Source organism: Panthera tigris, chromosome A3 (assembly GCF_018350195.1).
Source record: "Panthera tigris isolate Pti1 chromosome A3, P.tigris_Pti1_mat1.1, whole genome shotgun sequence".
Classification (NCBI taxonomy): domain Eukaryota; kingdom Metazoa; phylum Chordata; class Mammalia; order Carnivora; family Felidae; genus Panthera; species Panthera tigris.
In genome coordinates, this window is record NC_056662.1 from 4,512,436 (window position 1) to 4,532,121 (window position 19,686).

Genomic DNA, 19,686 nt, shown 5'->3' on the forward strand with positions numbered 1-19,686 from the left:
ACCTAAAAAATGAGCAACTCCTCAAATACCCAGGGCGTGTCCAGATTTTCCTCATCAGCCCGTAACTTTAGAAGACAGCCAGTTCAAGCCAGGATCCAAATAAGGTCCACGCATCGTGATGGGTTGCTTGGTCGATACAGCATGTAAGCTCTTAATCTATAGATTCTCCGTCCCTGCAGTTTGTGGGTTGAAGGAACCTGGTCCACGGCTGCGGAATTTTTTGCAGTCTCGAGGTTGCTGACGGTGTCCCCAGGGCTTCGTTGCAAATGGTGATATTCTAGGCCCACTGTGTCTTCTTTATTAATTAACTGAAGGACTGCTATGAAGAGAAACACTCCCTCATCAACGATTCAATTTCCCCGAGAAACAGTTCTTATTTAAAAAACAGCAAGGCAAGAAAAATGTTTGATTTTTCACAACAGGGGGGCGGGTTCGTAGGCCTCTCCCAAGGCGGCCAGCGAGTTTTCAACGTTTCAAATCTTCGGCAGGCAGCCGTTGTCCCATCCGTGCTCAGACTCCCCGGATCTTCGGCCCGAGGGGACCCCTCGGTTTTACAGCCAGCGACCTTTCTCACGGGTTCCACCCTTTTCCCTTCCTTCGAAACCTCCGGCCCTTTGAGAGCTCGGTGGAGTCAGAGCGCTGCCTGCCTTCTTATCACCTTGTGGTTGACTGACTCTGCTTCGTTTTCTCTCTGGACAGTCTTTAACAAATCGTTTTCTGTCTGGACAGTCTTTAACAAATCGTGTCTTGTTATTTATCCAATTTGCTAATACATCAAATGGTTGTAATGAATTTCTGGGCCGTGGGGTGCTTCGCACAAGCAGCGGTAACGCACAAACGCATTCACGGACCCAACTCCCCACCGTCCCCAAACCCCCAAGCCTTCTTGTCCCAGGGACCAAGATGGCCATTCCTGCCCCGGCCCTGCACTTGTTGGCGTTCGTGGCTATTGGTCTCGCGTCTTTCATCCTGCATTTCGGCTGCGTTCTGTGGCCGCCCCCGATGCCACAGGGCGGCGCATGGATTTCTGCTCCCTCCATCCATTGTCATCTGGCTGATTTATTTGTTGAATCTTCAGCGGAGAAAAGCAATTGCTCTGAGGTCTGGCCCAGATACTGTGCTGTTCTCGTCAGTCTTATGACCTTTCAGTGCTTTCTGTGTCTCAGGCTGCCTCCTGCTCTCTGCAAAGGTGAGCCAGACAACGCGGTCACCCACGCACCTTTCTGGGGGAAGTGCTGAGTTTTGGCAAAGGCTGACTCTGCCCGGGATGTCTGAGGTTCCCTTGAGTGGGGGTGGGGCTGGGGCTCCTCTGTCTCAATTCCTTTTTACAAAAGAGTCGCTGCATTGAGGAACGATTGGGCTTTGGAAATGATTTGGCCCAACCCCTGGGGCGTCCTGTTCTAAGACCGACTCGGTCTGAGGGCAGACACAGGCCCCACGAGCTGACCCAGGCTTGCCCCTGGGGGAGCGGTTGGTGCGACTCTGTCCTAAAAAGCAAATTCAAATGAAAGGGGCAGGAGGTGGGGAAGCGCCATGCCCCCTGCCACCTGTGTGCACTGCTTCCCCAACGCTGCCCGCCTCTGTCCCCGGTGGCGGTGGCGGGGCGGTGGCAGTCCCGCTGGGTTAAGTCAGCCAGACACCGCCATCCCCGGGCGGGGGTGGGGGGGAAACAAAGGGTGTTGCCAGTTCTCGATCGAGGTTCACAGCTCCTTGGTGGCACAGGCCAAAGGGGCCGGGGTCCGTGGACGGGGACCTGGGTAGCCTTTTCCTTGGATTGTCTTGTCCCAACACAGTGAAGACTCAAAAATCTCGTCCGGAGTCAGACTGAAAACCTCTGTCCTCCCCTCGGGTCCCAGTTCGCCAGAACCAGTAAATGCGGTTCTGTTGGTGGCTGAGTTTCCATGACCGTCTCTGCGGCCTCCATTGCGTTTCCTTCCCGGAGCTGCTCTGGCTTTCCACCCCCCTGCCTCCCGCCTGCCTGGCCCTTCCTGCCATCCCTTCTCTCCCAGCCTCCCCCAAACTCTCCGCTCGCCTTTTCCTTCCCTTCTTTGTGCTTCTCTCTTCTTGCTGGCTTCTCCCTCTCGCTCTTCACTTCGGTACCCCCTTGCAGAGTGCCACCTGGCGCCTCTGAGGACCACGGCGAAGGGGCCCCCGGGCAGGTGTCCTGGTGAAGTGCCAGGTTCCCCAGGCCGCTCAGTCATCAGGGTTCTGAAGACGTTCCCAGCATCCTCTCAGTGTGTCCAAAAAAAAAAAAAAAAGAAGAAGTCCTTCTCTTGACCTTGAAATCTTATCTGACATCTTAGACATGCCCTGTGATTTGAAAGAAGCTTTAATAGAACATAGACTCAATGATCTTTCAAAAAATAATGAAGACGAAAAGAAAATTGCTCTTTCCTTTACAGATTACCCATGGAGAATCACAAGTACAGAAATACATTCAAATCTCATTAAGTGGTTGTATCTCTCGGACTTTGCCAAGAAGCCGGATGCCAAGTTGTTACTCTGTGAGAACTCAGGGGGGTCTGAGAGCTTCTTCACTTTGGGAACTTCAGATTGGGTGGGCAGTTGAGAACCTAGGACATGCCAAGGGCCATCTCAGTCTTCCTTCTTTGCCAATCTTCTTTCCAATATTTCTCCATTTCAGCTTCTTGTAATCACCCAGACGGCACTCAGAGAAGAAATACAGTCACCAGGTTCCAAGGTCTCAATCTAATTAAAAAATGCTTGCGTTGGAGAGAATTTTAATTCATACGCGTTATTCCGATGGCGTGCTGGGTGGGGGGTAGGCTTTTCAGTAGGTTTTAAATCCAGAGACTTAGTAAGATACTACATGAAAAGCGGACAGCTGATTTGCGAATGTGATTTCCAAATATCATCTCGAGCGAAGGCCTTCCCAAACTTGGGTTTGGGGAGTCAGCGCTTACCTACCCAAACGTGGGTCCTCTGTGTTCTCCTCGGGGTTTGCCCTTCTCACTTAGCCTCAAAAATATCCATCTTCTTGAAAGCCGGCTGCGTCCCATGTGAGAAGACAGAGCTGTGGACGGTGGACGTAATCCACGTTCACCCTTCCTCCACCTCTTACCTTTTCCCCTGAATTCTGTCCCAGGCCCAATCCAGTTTTTCATTCATCCGCCTCTATCCATCAGATGCCGGTCATCTCGCACTGTGTGCCCTTCACCTACCTGAGAAGCGAGCGCCGGCCACATTCCGTGCGGACCAGGAAGCTCTGTGGTTCTGGACCCACACGCTGAGTGGGTCCTGCAGGCTTTGTGACGCTTCAGGGCTGCTCACGACTCCTGGATGCTCACGCGGCACTGCTGTCCCGCGCCCCCGTCCAAGGAGATGGTTGACGAGGGAAGCCCCCCCTGTACTGTGCCGGGATGAAACAGGCACCCTGAGCGCACCCCAGGGGCTCCCGCTGCCATGGCAGCTCCTTGCACGTAGATACTCATGAGGTTAACGTTCGGACGCTCACGGCCACTGGGCTACTGCCAAGAACCGTGACCCCTTGTTGGGATCTTTCTAGTTGACCTCTGGCTTCTCCTGGCGGCCTCCCTGCGGTGGCAAGTGTTTGTGGAGGAGAACAGAGCATCGTGAGTATGTGGGCAGGGGACAACGGCGAGGTCAGCCAGGAGCTAAGCCCAGAAGACCTCGCCCCTCTCCACCCCGTCCCCAGCTGTAGTTTCTGCCGCTCAGAACGGAGATCCTGGTTCGCGGCACTCTGGTGGGTGACCAGTCTTTGCTCCCTCTCAGCCCTGTGGGCTCCGGAATTGCTTCCTTTGAAGAAGAAATTACCGCGATTTTTTTTTTTTTTAAGTTAAAAAATTTCAGTCGGTGCGTCAACTTACATGCAGTGAAATGTTTACATCTCAGCGATCTCAGCCTGTTTCCAAGGGTGCGGAACAAGACACGGAACGCTTCCGTCATCCCAGAAATTTCCCTCGTTCCTTTTCTCAGTCACTTCTTCCCGGAGGCGGCCACTGACCTGATTTCTGCATCATAGGTTGGTTTTACCTATTTTAGAATCTCATCTAAGTGGGAGCATATGGTATGCACGTTTTGGTGTCTGCCTTCTTTTGCTCGCCATGATGTTTTTGAGACCTAACCATTTGGTAGTGTGTTTCCGTACATCCTCTCTTTTTATTGTTGAATAGTATTCCACGGTGTGACTATTCCACGTTTGGGCTACCCGCCGATGAGTTGATGAACATCTGGGTGGTCTCCAGCTTGGAGCTAATGTGAATAAACCTTCTAGGAACATTCTGGCTCAGGGTTTTTGTGCACATATGTTTTCATTCCCCCGGAGAAACGCCTAGGAGTGGAATTGCTGGGTCATGGGGTACATGCACATCCATTGCTTTAAGAAACTGCCAGAGCGTTTGCCAAAGTAGTTCTACCATCTTCTATGACCTTCTGAATGCCTCCCCTCCTATATGTACCATATGTTGACTGGGTCCCCCCCTCCCCGTGTTCTATCCACTCCTTCTTACATTCCAAAATGTTTCTCGTTTACCGATATGTGCCAGGCACTGTTCGAGGCGCTAGGAATTCAACAGGAACAAAAGACTCTTGCCCTTATCCTGGCAGGCTTTTGTTTTTTTTCCAAAGAAATTGACAAATGTATACAGACGCAAAGGACCAAGCACCAAGACGATTTTGAAAAAAGAAGCGTAGGGTTGGAGCACTAATATTACCTGATTTCAAGACTTACTGTGAAACACGGTCATCGAGATCGTGTGTCGCTGGTGGACGAACAGATTCCCGGATCGATGGAACAGATAGTTTGGAAAAGACGGCATTTCTACAAGTAGTGCCAGAACGTTTTTGGATACGTCCCCAAACCCCTCAAACCCCTAAAGCACACACAAAAAAGCCACCTTTACCTGTACTTCTTACTATGTACAAAAATTCACTTGAAATGGATTGCAGACCTACATGTAAAACCCCAAACTATAGAACGTCTTTGAGAGAAAAAAAATAGGAGAAATTCTTTGCGACCTTGGATTGGAGGCAGATTATTTAAATAGGACACAAAACGCATGAGCCATGGTAGAAAACAGTTGATCAGTTAGATTTCATCAAAACATAGAAGCTTCTGTTCTTGGAAAGACGCCGTTAAAATCACACAAAGATAAGCCCCAGGCTGGAAGAAGAGATTTACGTGGCCACTAAAGGGCTCGAATCCAAACTATATAAAGAATTTTTACAGCTCAAGAAGAAAACAACACAAGTGTTTAAATGGGCAAAAGATTTGAACGGACTCTTAATCAAAAAAGATAATGAGACCATAAGCACATTTTGAAAAGATGTCCAACATCATTAGTCATTAGGGAAATTCAAATTAAAAATGAAAATGAGATGTCACTACACACTCATTAGAATAGCTAAGATTTAAAACCAAAACACCGGAAACTTAATACCAGGGGCCGTGTTGCTGGAAAGAGCAACTCTACTCTCAGTCATCGCTACTGGGAAGGCAAAACGGTAGAGCCACTTTGGAGGACAGCCGGCCGGTTTCCTCGAACGTCACGTGTTCGCTCACCACCTGACCCAGCCATCCTCCTGCCAGCTCTTCCACCCCGATGAGATGGAAACTTAGTTCCACACAAAAACCTGCACCTGAACGTTCGCTCATCATCGCTGAACAAACGGAAGCAGCCCAAACGTCCATTCACTAGTGAGCGGGCGAATCATGGCGCGGCTGGCGAATGGTGCTCAGCGATAAAAAGGAGTGGATCGCTCACGCGTGCAGTGATGTGGAAGGCCCTCGGAAGCGTCACGCCAGACACAAAAGGGGGGGGCACACTGGTGCCACTTACGTGCTCTTTGGGGCGAGGCAAGCCATAGGGGCAGAAACCAGATCACGGGTTGCCCAGAGGGGGTTGGCTAGAGAGGGCACGGGAAACGTTGAGGATGACAGAAATCTTCTACGTCTTGATTGTGGTGGTGGGAACGGGACTGTATGCATTTGCCAAAACTCAAAGAAGTACACACCTAAAAATGGGGAGTTTTACTGAAGGCAACTCGTACCTCCGGGAGCCTGACTTTATGAAAGACCCTGGCCTCACGCAGCTTCCCATCTCGTGGGCATGTCCTGAGTCTCTGGAGGTCCGCTGCTCGCTGCATTTTGCTGCCTCTCCTGATGTACGTGTGCCTCTCTTTTCAGATGACCTGGGGCGGGGGGACGTTTGTGTCTGTGCTTTTCACTTCCCTCTTCAGTCCCCCAGGTCCTGTTGGGACACGGTGAAAGTTTGTGCAGGAATGGCGTTTCTTGCAGGAGTCCCATGGAACCACGTCTTGGCTGTTGGGCACCTGACAGCCCTCGGATATTCCATGCTGCACGGAAGCCTCCTTCTCCCAAAGCCTGGGAAGGTCACAGCCACTGGGCCGCCCGGTCGCTTCCCGGGTACTGGCGGTTTCTACTAAGACCTTCCTGCTGGTATGGGATAGCCCATCCTTCAAGGTCGCTCTTTGTTTTCCTAGCCTGACCGTCTTAATACCCTACGAAAGGTACTACCAAAACCAACAGTCATCTTAAAAGGCCTTTTGCAAAGATGTTTGCCGAAGGTGGACAAATGTAAAATGATCAGCTTTGGGAGTAGCTTTTGATGTTGAAGAGCCGTGAGCTTAAAGGAAACCAAGAGGCAGAAGGAAACGCGAGAGAAAGCATGCTTTCTGATCCAGCTGATGACCCGGGACGATGGCCCCGTGAGTCTGATGTTTGTTCACCGTACCAGAGTGCGCCCTGTTAGCCTGGGGTCTCTTGAAGCCCAGTCACATCTGACTTACGTGGAACCAAGAGGATTAATCCAGCAGACCGAAGGCTAGAGGAGCTATGGGTCTGAAAACCGGGAGGGACTATAGGAGATTATTCGGTGCCTCCCTCCCCTGCCCCCATCTTGGGTGGGTAAAGCCTTTACGTTTCCGAGAGATGGAGACAGTCCAGCCCCGTCGGCTCGTCCAGGAGACACTGGGCTCCCATCTCCAGACGCCCAGGGCTGATTCTCTCTCTGACCTGCCATGCCCCACGCACAACCTCCAACTCGGACGCACGTCAGGACCCCACTCAGCATAATGGGGTCATTCTTTGGAGGTTTCGAAGCCTCGGGTCACCCCTCAGAATACCGACCCTCCTTGGCCTGAAACTTCTGCGTGAGTGCCTGTCAGGTAAACTAGCTTTTACTGTAATGGCGATGTTCGTATTACCAATTTATCTGGTCGCATCTCCGTGGGTGGAGACACCACAGCGTCTCTTAGTGTCATGCATCTCAGGACTGGATCCTTCTAATGGCCAACAGGTCTCCCTAGATAAAAATCACAGGTCGTGAGAGCAGGAAGGAGACCTCAGAGATGACAGAGTGGCTTTGCAGACGAGAACACTGGACACAGGAGATGAGAAAGGCAGCGACTGTCTCGTGGCCTCTCCACTTCTTATGCTTAGTCCTTCTCAACGTAGGAGATTCTTCCACGGGCCCCGGGTTAGCGCCTCATCATGTTCTTGGGAAGGAGCGTAATTAGACCTTGGGCGACGAGCATACTCGAGGCTATGGCGACAGAGGCGAGTGTAGATGGTGCTGGCTGGTGACGCCACGCCGGGGAGGTTGCAAACCAAGAGCTGGTGAGTCTTTTCCGCCTTCTCTGCTGCGGGCAGGGGCGTGTGCATCCCTGAAGGTGTTTCCTGTTCCCCACTGGTGGCTGGTGCATGGCTTAGGCTTGTACTCTGCAGTACAAGAACCAAGTAGGTGAGCCCGCCCCTAGAATGTTCACCAGCTCAGCATAGGCGTGGCCCCGGGGAGCAGCTAATGCAAAGCCCACCTGATTTATTAGGAAAATAAGGCCAAACGCCCAGAAAAGTTGATGGTCACCCACATCCTCATCCCGAGATTGACTGTTGTTTGTTTTACCTCGTTGCTTTATCTGTACTTGTGCGTGTGTTTGCGAAATCACTGGAAGGGAAGGAGCAGACAGACACACGGGCATTCTCCTCCCTGACCCCGTGATCATCAGCACACCCTCCAAAAGTTGACTCTAATCTGTAGCCCAGATGTGGGACAGATGTGGCTGTCCCCAGACCGTTGAGGACCGCCACGTCATGATTACTAGCGACTGGGCCCAGGATGCGATCCCAGGTCACGTGCTACGTTTGCCTCTTTCGCCAGACTATTCTTTATTTTCTTTCAAAGGATTTTTGAAGGAGAGACAGAACGTGAGTGGGAGAGGGGCAGAGAGAGAGGGAGACGCAGAACCCGAAGCAGGCTCCAGGCTCCGAGCTGTCCACACAGAGCCTGACGTGGAGCTCGAACTCACAATCTATGAGATCATGACCCAAGTGAAGTCGGTCACCCAACCGACTGAGCCACCCAGGCGCCCCTCACCAGACTATTCTTTAAATGGACATCGAGGAAAGCCCTAGTAAAAATGGGGACATGTTCATTCTCTCCGGGGAGAGTCCAGGACCAAACAAAAAGGAAAGAGAGAACACAACCTCAGAGTCTGCCCTGAGACCCAAGGTCAGGTCAAGGGCGGCAGTGCTCTCCAGCCAACAGCCTCTGGGCTTCGGGGATACTCTCACCCGGGGCCAACAGCTCTTCCGCAGATTTGGTGAAACTCCAGCCATCCCGCTAATTCCCAGGCTGCTGGCCTGTTTGGCGAGGGCGGAACCCTGGGTTCTGCCCGACTGGAGCTGTAACTGGCTTCCTTTTATGAATGAAGGAAAAGGAGAAATGTGTTTATTTGAACTCTTGCCTCTGAGTGACATCCTGGGCTGGGTTCTCCCTCTCTCCCCCTCTCTCTCGGTTTGTTAAGAAAATATGTGACATCACATCTCATCCCTCACAGACAAGGGACGGAGCCCCGGGGCTTAGGGCTAGGGCCACGGGGGGTAGGTTTCTGAGCACCGCAGCGTGGTGCTGTGATGGAAAGTTCTCAAGCCCACGGATTACATGTCTCACCCCTGTCAATCACCTCCGCTATTTACCCCACAGGGGACGCCAGGGCGGCTCTCAGCATGAATCGCGTCAAGGAACCGGGAGGGGGTGGGCCCAGGCTCCAGGGAGGTGTGGACAGAGGCCTCATCTTATTCCCCCAGCAAACTCACCATCTGGGCAGGGAGGAGAGCAAAGAACACAGGAGCCCGAAAAGTTTGCCCAAAGGAACCCTGGCTCTTCCCATACAGGGTGGTGGCCTCATCGGGCACAGCCGCGAGAATCCCGGTTTCTCCCGTCTTCCGTGCAGACATCCCCAAGGATGTGCCCCGTGAAGCTCCGGAAGAGGAAGCGGGGATCCTTCGGGATGCTGTGCATTTTGCCCTTCTGCTAATCCAGCGGCAGACCTCCCCGAGCTATTGGCACCCTTACTGGTAGTGGATCTGGAGGCCACCAAAGTCTTGGCGTCCAGGTACTGGGAAACCAAGGATAGAGACGCCGGACCTCAGGGGCTCAGCTGGACAAGAAGGAGTCTTCAGTCAAAGGGTCAAAGAATCACAACCCTTTAGGAATCACAGGAGCCTCAGATCGCCTCATCCCCCCGCTCCCCTCCGCGGAGGAGGAGAGAAGCTCGGAGCACGTCACGGGCCGGGGGCAGCTGGGCGGGCAGGGTGCAGAGCGGGACTGACTCCAGCCCTTCCTCCCAGCGCCTCTGCAGCACCTGCTGCTTCCTCCCGAGTCTGGGGCTCAGTCCTCTTATCTCCTTGGGGCCTCAAACGGTGTAGCGCCATGAGATCTTGGGCAATACTAACTTTGAACACAGAGGAAGGGCGAGGGCCAAAGACGGCTCTCTTTGCCAATCTTTGGGGGAGTGGTAGTGACTCCATGGCCATGGGGGACACGTTCAGCTGAGCGTCGAAAGGGGAGCCTGGGTAACTTCTGGGCAGAATCAGCCTGGCCCTGCAGGGTTCCAGGGGCGCAGGACAACTCTGGGCACCTCCTCTCCACCCCGCCTAAGGCTCGCATCCTGTTTCAGTGTCTGCTTGGCCGGCTTTCCAGACAGCCTGACAGTGACAGATTATTCATCTGTTACTAACCTGATCATCTAACAGCCCTGGGTCCCTTCTCCTTCATTGATGGAAGCAACAGCCTGGAGAAAGCCCTCGCGCTGTGCTTTAACACTGTGCCGAAGGGAAGGGGCAGAATCAGTTCCACCGTCCGTTTCGGTGGCGCGGACCGACATTCCAGGATTCAGATATGTCACCCAGCACACCCAGCAAACTGTCCCTTCGAGCCCCACAGCCTCTCACCCTGAGATCCTGCCCAGCACGGCCAGGTTTTCGGCACCTTGCAAGAGTCTATTCCCCTACAGAGTTTCCATGGTTTGTTGAGTGTTCTGTCCCCAGTCTGTTGAGCCAGACTCGGTCTTCGTGCTCTGCAGGTTTATGCTTTTGGGGGAAGAAAAGGAAAAAAAGGATTCCTTTCGAGCAGCCAGCTAGACCTAGCTTGTTACACGAATGAGCGACGCGATTCATCTTGAATTTTAGTGCACAAACTGATGGTGACATTTTACCAACAAAGAAGTTACCACAGAGATGTCGTCGAGGCTAAGATGATTCCTCTGATTTATTTATTTATTCACTGCACACAGAGGGGTGTTGTTGGAGCTGTCTTTAGGCAAGGCTGGGGGACAACGAGGTGCCAACCGGTCGCCGGGGACCGGTTAAGTCGGCTTTTCTTTCTCCTCCCTGGGAGGGCAGTCCTCCCAAGGAATCGGCCATTTCTTACTGCTTATTTCTTTCTTTGAGACAGACTTCCCCGTTTTGCTTTCCTTCTCTTGTCTTTGAATTCCACCAAGAGGAAGAGACTGCACGAGAACAGAAATGTGCCAGGGTCGGAGTGTGGGGCACTAACGAGCTGTAAATGTGGGTCAATCAGTGGGCAGAGGGGCAGAAAATCGCAGGGCTGATTCTTCCAGCTGGGAAGACAAAGGCAGGGGTCTTGAGTGGGATGGGAACGTGAGTTTCCCCCAGATGATCTGTCCCCTGATGTCATTCTTAGATGAGGAGGGGAGGCTTTGAGCCCTTAGCAGCTCAGACTCCCGGCTTTGGTGAAACTCACTGTCCCCCAAAAGGCCACTTGCTTTCCTGGGTCTGAGCCCGAGTTCAAGCTGTCCCAGGCTAAGAGAAGCTACTGCTACTCCAGTTGGCCGGGACCGTGCTCTGTCCTCCAGTGCTCCGTGACGCACACGCCCCGAGCGCTGCCCAGGAAGGTTTTAGGTGGAACACGTGTGAGTGTACTTTTGCTTAAAGGTTAGGCTAATCTTAACGCGTGTTAGGGAGGAATATCTAGGCCATCTGGGGAGCGATTTCAAGGATATTATTGCTTAGGATGAGGCCAAGTTTAAAAAGTGAATTGATTTTGGGGCACCTGGGTGGCTCCGTCGGCTAAGCGTCTGACTCGGGCTCAGGTCATGATCTCCCGGTTGGTGAGCTCGAGCCCCACGTCGGGCTCTGTGCTGACAGTGTGGAGCCTGCTTGGGATTCTCTCTCTCTTCCTCTGTCTCTGCCCCTCCACCCTGCCCCCCACCACTGGCACTCTGTCAAAATAAATAAATAAACTTAAAAGTAAAAGTGAAATGACTTTAGTCAACTTTAAACATTAAATGATACGGGGAAAATCACAGCGTGCACGTGACTGAAGTTGGGGAGCAGGCTGGGAAGTACTTTCTTGCCGGCTTAAGTGCGAATTCCCAAAGTAAGTTCGCAAAGACTCCCCAACCCTGAGCCCTCCTCCCGATCTGAGGTTACCAAACCCCACCTGTAACGTGTGCCCCGTCTTCTGGAGCGGAGAGCAGCCTGGCTCTCTCGTCTCTCCCACCACTGACCCCCCGCACAGCACCTAGAACACCACCCGGTCCACACGGGTGCATGAAGTGTTGGCTGTTGGGTGTAGGGTGTTGACGTGGCTCCTTTTAGTGAAGGGGAACGTGGAGGTGGAAGTCTGGGCATCTCTTGCCCCACCTTGGGATCGGGGGGAAAAGGCAAGCACAGAAACTGACAAAATGGCAAAGGTGTTTTGACTGGTGGAGAAGAAAATGGCTTTCTTGGTTTGTCTTCAATTGCCAGGATGGAGAAAATCAAAGCAAAGCAAAAGAAAATTGCTGCTCTGCAGTGAGCCCGCAGGAGTCCTGACGCCTTGGCGGTTAGCATGAGCTGCCTGGCCACAGAGGAAGCCGAGAGAAGGGTTTGCGTCAAAGGTGACCTGCCCCCCCAGTGGTCTTGAAACAAGGACATTACAGTGATCCACCCACCACCGGCCCCCAGACCCCCTCATCCCCTCTGGGAGCCAACAAGAACATGGATTTCTCCCTTGAGAACAGCAGTAATGGAAGTACCCTTCTGTCTGACACATCTCAAGGGCTCAGATTTGGGATCGTGCCTTGATGGAAAATTCCGAATCCAACCTCAAGTCGCAGGAGGGACCCCTCCCCATCGGCAAAATAACCACCCCCCGGTGCAGAAGTGTTCTTTCTGGTTGATCCCTGGTTCTCTGGAAATCTGTGGATTAAATAACATTTTCTGCCTTTCAGTTTTGAGGTTTTGCAGAAACACGATTTCCCCAAAGGGCCAGGTGGCTAAAGAAGAAAGGCGTTTCATTTTTTATTGGTCACGAAATAAATAAAATCTCTTTCAAAAGTTGTTACTTTTAAATTGGACTGGATTTTCTCTTTCTTTCGGTTGAACAAGTTGAAGAAAATAATGTCATCTCTTGGCTACCAACCACCCAGATGATTCTGTTTTATCTGGCAATTTATATGCAGAGTGTGATGTATGGTTTAACCTTCCTAATTGGGGGACACACTGTCTGAATTAGTGACAAGACTGAATTATGGTGCTTTTAAGAAAAAAAATATTCCATTTTAGTACTTTCAAGTTCGTGAAGCCATTAGAACTGGTCTTCCAACGTGTTGCCCAGTAAAGTCTCCCTGGGACTTTTCTTGAAAGAAAGGAAAGATTTAGGCGGTTTCCACATTTTATTTGCACTAATTAATTTGTCCGAGTGAATACCTTTGTAAGGTGGGCGGTAGGTGGAGGGGTGGTTAACAGGTTCCACGGTGTTGATTCTGATTTCTTCAGTAGAAGAATAAACTTTGCTCCAGTTCAGGATCATGCTCATCCTCATGATCTCGGCACGGTGGAGGATGACAAAGAGGAAATATGGCGGCAGCCTTGGGTGAAGCCTCCTCCCAGTAAGATGGGGAGTGGTCACAGCTGCCTGGAGCAGAGCCCTTCCAACGACCGAGGATCGGGGGCCAGTTGGGCCAGGTGGTTGCCAGTGCCAGGGTTCCCTAAAAAAGACCCACTCTCTAGGAAATGCCTGTCATTTTACGCAAGGATGTGGCCAGGAGGCAGACAGACGGCTCACACTTGCCGCCCCACCAGAGCTATTAGAAAGGAGAAGTTAAGCGTGTACCCTTTGGGACACTGGAGAAGCAGGACCCACTCCACCTAGCAGGGGCAGAGTGCTCTCCTACCATGAGCGATGTGAGCTCAGTGGCTCTGAGCATATGTAGCAGGGACTGGAGCTTGGAAATTCCGTGGCTAACGAGGTGGATTGATAGTAAAGGGGAACAGAAATCCACAGGGGTCTAACTATGAACTGTCCATGCGAATACATAATTGAGATCCAGTTAGGGGAACAGGTAAACCTGTTTCGACAGTGCTCCCTTCTGCGGTAGAACCTGCCAGAAGGGAGGAAATCTCATGATGCAAAAAACAACATGCCCACCGTGTCATCGAAATAGCAAACATGTCTCAGGCAGGGCCGGACTTGTCGTGAGGTCTGTGGGCCAAGGGGCAGGAGGGCGTGCGTTCCAAGCTTTCTGTGGATATGTTTCCAGGCGATCCAAGATGGCGTAGCTACAGCCTCTCTGAGACCAACAGTGAAGAAGAAGAATCATCCAGATGGACTGAGGCAGAAATAAAAGACAATTGGCCAAAGCCCCAAACAGGTAACTTTTCTCTGAAATGGACTCAAGGATCTATGTGCATCCAGTGGATGTCTCCTGTGGTTTGAGGGGCAACGGGCGAGGGAGCGTGCCCCCCATTCCGTGCCAACAGAAGACGTGTGTGCCCAAGGCATGATTGGATCCACACGCGGTAGGTCAGACTTTGCAGAACAAGAGGCCAAGAACTTAACTTTAGCCTGGGTCTATTTGGATTCCACTGGGGAATTTCTAATTATAAGAGGGACAGCTGTTGCTCTGGAGGCTGGCCACTGTGGGTGCCTGGTGCTTGTTTACTTGTGATCGGGGTGTGATGCTAAGGATGCCTCGCCTCTAAGGGGGCTCCTTTCCGGCTCTTGGGGAAGCGCGAAGGAATCACGGCGAAGCAGATCAACCGGGTCGTCTTGGTACAGATCCCTCCCATTGTCATGAACGCATACGCAGAACCAAATGGAGAACGGGGTGCTTATCTGGTGTCATTAACCACTATCTCGAGGGGGATCCTGGGCAAAAGGATATGTTATTTGAAGAACGATTTCGGTTCTCTTCTTTGCTATGCCTTGCTTATCTCTGTTCTCTTATTATTTAGGGCTTTTTCTTAAGTGTGCATTCAGTTGAAAGCAACTACTCAGAAAAATATTGAAGAAAGGGAAAAGAATTTCATGTATTACCGACCTTCTGCTCCTGTCTTAAGGGATCCCTTTTTCAATTTTTTTTTTGTTTTGTTTTTGGCAAAGCCAGGACTGCTTAAAGCAGACCCAAGAAAGGCTGTCGCCCCGTTTTAGCCTTTATACCACACCGCCCTGGCTTTTCCGGGAATAAAGAGAGAGATCATCCAGCGAAATTCCGTTTGGGGTTGACTTTGATGTTCCGATGTCTAGATGCAACCGTAAACATCTTTTAAATTCGCAAACCACTCCTAAGAGCCCTTTCTCTTCTAAAAGGAAATTACTTGGAACAAATATGACATCGATTTTCCATCTCCCTTGATTAGTCTCATTTGGTCTGATTTTTATTATTTGAGGCTTACCGACAACGAGAATATACAGTTAGCAATCGTTCTAATTAGATTTTGTGACCTTTAAGGAAGAAAAGGCGGGTCTGGGCCCGGCTGGGCCTGAAACTGCCGGAGAACAGAGCCGGGTTTATGACCGTCTCCCGGCAGCTCCCACAGGGCACTCGCGGGAGCTCCCGGGGTGAGGACGGCAGAGGAGGGAAGGGGAGAGGTGCGGGGGGACCAGGGCGGCGGGCGGTGCCGCTGTGGAGGTACCGCCACCGGCAAAGCGGGGCTTGCGCGCTGATTCCGACCAACAGATGGTCCGCTAGGAAATGCTGGAGTCAAATGGTTCCGGCTTGTGACTGGGTCCATTGAAAGCAAGTGGACTGTGCAGGAAAGATGAGGTCACGGGCGCATATAGGAAGCATAGGGGATGTTTTATACGCGCCGATGAAGGGGGAGCATCATGGAGGTGTCCGCACGATTTGGACAATGGGATACTTGCTGAAGGGCCAACTTGTTAGCCTGAGATATTGGGGGCGGGTGGGATATGCATTTTTCCAAGCCTGTTTTCCCCAACGGCTTGAGCTTTGGAACGCATGGGTCAGGCCCAGAGATAAATAAATGGTCTGCTGAGTGTCCAAGGTTTCCCGAGTGAGGCATTTTACCGGACTTCAACCCTGGACCCTGACAACTGGTAGACAGGAGCCAATACAAATTCGAGAGGCTTTGCTCTTTAGGCGGACCTGCTCTTCTTAGCGTCTGCAGCAAAGATCACGGGATTCAAGGGCAATGCCTGTAGGGTACCAGCGACTCCCCAAAAGTGCCCGCGGTGTTATGTGCGTTTGAGGGGGACCTTCATCTCCACGGCCCATCGACATGCCTGCCCTGGACGCACAGATACGTTTATAAAAATGTGAATCGAAGACAGACGGAATTCTCAACGGCCACCTATTTTGTTTCTCTTTGGTGTGATTCAGCAGGCGAGGCCAGAGTTGAGGCCCGGAGCAGAGAATCCAGGCGGACCCAGGAGCCATGTTCAAGACGGAAAACAAGGCCACAGAAGAAAAAGCAGCCCGTGAGGGCAGCTGGCCGAGTCCCCTGGGGAGGCGACCGGCTAGTCACAGTTCAGAGAAGCAAGAACCAAGTCAAGCCCGACCCTAAATAAGAAACTGCTGAGTTTTCCGAGAGACGCTTGGAGCGCGGCATAGCGTTTGCAAAGTAAGGGAAGAAAGGGGCACCCAGCTCATCCCAGCGTGAAGTGGGCCTCGTTTCTGGGAGAGCCAGGGTGCGCCCTGGCTCCCCCAGAGGGCTTCTCCCACTTGCAAGACCCTGAGAGAGAAGGCGGAATACGCCTGGGTCCCGGGGCTTGAGGGAGGCGGGGGCATCCTTACGCCAAGAGGGCGGCCATCGTCCCAGCACCTGGGCTCACCAAGGGCTGGCTGGAGGCCGGGCACAATGTCGACAACCCCGAATCGGACGTCCAGCTAAGGATGGCGATCAAGCGGTCAAGTACCCGGCTCCAGGCCCCTCAGCTGGAAAGTGCCGGATCCAGGATCAGAGCTGGGACGACCTCAGCACCAAGGCGGGGCCTCCTGACGGACACGCTCTTCTTCTGGTTCATCCCTGCCCATCTGCAGGTTAGCTTTTCCGGAGTATTCGCCCTTCGTGGTCTCCTATGACCCGTCCTTCGGGGCAAGTTCGGGCGGCCTCGGATCAGGTCCACTTCTACCCTCTCTGGCTGGTGTGAACTTGATCTAGTTACTGAATTCTCTGGACCTCAGTTTCCCCATCTGCTCCAGGAGGCTTCATAAGAGAAGCTAAGGGAGAGGGTTGCTGCAAGATTAATGGGTCAAAACGGAACCACACCAGTGCCTGTTATAGAGCAGACCTTAACAAGGCCACCCTCTCCTCGCGTGGAAGGAGGGGTGAGGCTGGCTGGGGGCGCTCAGAGAGAGAAGGTCTCTCTCAGTTCTGCCCTGGCACCCACTGGCTTACCCTGTAGCTCCCACTTTGGACAGCACAGGGGGCTCCCGTCCAGCAGCTCCTGGCTATTGAGCCGGTGGCCTGGATGGACTTCATTTCTACGTCTCCGAGAGGCAAGCTGACGAAAAGACGTGGTGGCGGGTTTGGGGGCCGGGGTTCATCGGTCATCACCGATCACCTGGGTTCGGTTAGGTCTGTTCCTGGTGGTGGCGAGCTGATGAGCCACGGGAGGCTTTCTCCACTCCTCTTGCTGCCCACCCGCGGGAAGCCTGCCCACAGGCCGTGGCCGGTGCGGCCCAGCTCTCCCGGGCGCTGGGGAAGGTGCCTCGGGAGGGCGTCGCCAGAGCCCTGAGTGCCGAGCAGAGGGAGCACTGCGTCCCGCGGCCTTGCTGGTAATGCTGTGCGCGTGGCAACGAGCTGTCAGCGAGGCAAGGCCTTGCGACGGCGGACGTGGCTTTCTCTTACGATATCAATTTCTTTTAATTATTCCATTCCAACAACTTTGAAAGTCACTCCGTAAGCTGACAGATGATTTATGCCTCGCATTAGCTCCTGGCAATGACTGCCGAAGGCCTCCGCCGCCTGAGCCTCCCGCTCTGTGCGCCCTCCCCGCGCACGCAGACAGTAGCCTGCGTCCAGACCTCCTGGCCGAGCCTTGGGGACCTCCCTGGGGAGGAGGGGGGCGGGAATCTGTCCCTGCGATGAAAAGGAGACGTCCCCCCATCTTTCCCCTCCTTACCCTCACTGGCTTCCCTCCACGTTTTCCCTTAAGGTAGTGAAGCTACGAAATTTCTCCGAAGGGAAAAAGGCCGCCCCAGAAAGCACTCTGAGATGCTGCTACCCGCCCCCACCACCTTCAGGAGACCCCACAGACAGCCCCGGTCAGGAGGAGCGGCAGGAGGGGCGCCCAGGTAGCCAAGGGTTACCTGGGTCTCAACACCTGCTCCAGGAAGACACCCGATGATTGCCTGACCAAATGGAAAAGTACGTTGTGATAGAAGATCAACGCAGAAACACACACAGCTTCTGGCGGGCCCCCAGCGAGGGGGCCCCGAAGGTCACTGCAGATTGCTCTCCACCCCAAGGAGCCTCCCTGCCCCGGGAGGGTCTCAGGTGAGAGGCCCCGCCGCCCCCCCCATACACACCGTGAAATCTCTGTCTCTCTGAAGGTCAAGACTGTTTTGTGGGCCAAGGGCGTTTATAGACCTGTAAAAGGGATCATTTTTGCTAATGCCGTGAAATTATACTCTGAGTCAAATAACAGTGGTCCACGGCAGGACCAGGAGTAATTTCTGTCGAATGGGAAATCGGGCTTTTAGAGAAGTTGGAAGCAGCCCAGTTGATGTTGATGGGGTCCCTTTTTCTGTGCACTTTAACTGGTGCAAACAGGAGCTGGAACTTTGTAAATGGGCCCCTTCAAAAAAGTCACCTGGGAAGGCTGAATGGAGCAGGTGCCGTGTGCCCGCCTAATGGTAATGGAGTGCCCAGGAGGGCCACACGGTCACAGTGCTGAGCGAGCCTGTCTTAGAACCCTCCCTCTGTTCTCCTGTGGCTGTGTGTGCCCGAGGCAGCGTGGGATGGACGGGGGGACGCAACGACAGACACCTGGCCGCTGGGAGCCCACGCTGGATGGGGAGACAGGCGTGTGGGCAGGGCAGGAGCCTGGCAGGGAGGGGATAACATTATCCCCATTTGACACCAGAGGAAACTGAGGCCAGACAGCATCATGTGGCTTGCCTGAGGTCACACTGCCACCATGCTCCGCTGCCCGGGTGCCGCTGTGGGTGTGGACGTCCAGGTGCTGTGGACTCACTCCTGAGCTGCCCCCAGACCCCAGCCCGTCTACCACCTGGTGCCCAAGGCCTCTGGGAAGAACCGCTCCTTCCCGCTGCCTGGGAAACTCAGGGCTGCGCGGTCGAAACACGGCCTCAGGTGGTCCCGGGCGGCCCGTCCGAACCCAAGCTCCCGCTCGACCCCCTAGTCCCCTCACCGTCTCACCAGCCTGCTTGTTCTCTCCCATCCCAGGAGGCACACCCATTTCCCCTCCCCCAAATCCTTCCCCGGGACCCTGTCCCGTGTCCCGGAGCAGTGGCTTCTTGTCCTCAGGCACAGCCACCCTCTCCTGGGCCGGGTTGCCATGCGTCCTGTCCCAGCTGTCCCCCCCCCCCCCGCAGACGTGTGACAGGCTGGCTCACTCAGACTCCTCTCCGGCTCCCGCCACACCCGTTCCCGGGTCCTCGGCATCTCTTGTTCAGTGCGTGTCCCGAGCTTCTGTCCCTACCTGCGTAGGCATCATCCCTCATCTTGAAGAAACCAAGTTCACGATCTTCTTCCCCCACCACGAACCGGTTCTCTCGCTGCTCCCAGTGTGGTCTTTGCCGATGAAAGTCCAATCCCAGGTCTCACGCGAAGTCCTCAGCAGCCAGCCGGCCAGCCAGCTCCGGGCGTAGAGTCCTGGGGATGATGGCTAGTGTGTTTCTCTTCCTCACCTGTCACACCAGGGTGGGGGGGCGGGGCGCTGGTTTGGAAATGTTTCCTGGTTCCAGCCCTATCTCCCCCATCCCGGGTTGCTGCCCTGAACCAGACTGCCATTATTTCTTGCCTGTGCCATCAGCGAATTCTCCCTGCCACCAGCTCCTCAAGCCGATGCCCTCTGTGCCCTGACCCCAATTCATCCCTCACCTGCCCTTGTCGCCCCTCTCTTAACCCTTCCAAGGCTTTCCTCTCTCCTTCACGATGAACCCAACCTTCAGCTGGCTCATGAGCCCTTG

At 53.4% G+C, this 19,686-nt stretch overlaps 1 long non-coding RNA gene across 1 annotated transcript; it reads right to left on the minus strand.

Annotated features, from left to right (window-relative positions):
- Positions 1-10,537: 10,537 nt before the first annotated feature.
- Positions 10,538-19,329, minus strand: LOC122236930. Its single transcript, XR_006215107.1, has 2 exons — positions 19,197-19,329; positions 10,538-10,902 (listed from the first exon to the last, which is right to left on the minus strand). It is a non-coding gene; the product is annotated as an uncharacterized LOC122236930 (long non-coding RNA).
- Between the last annotated feature and the right edge of the window lie 357 nt (positions 19,330-19,686).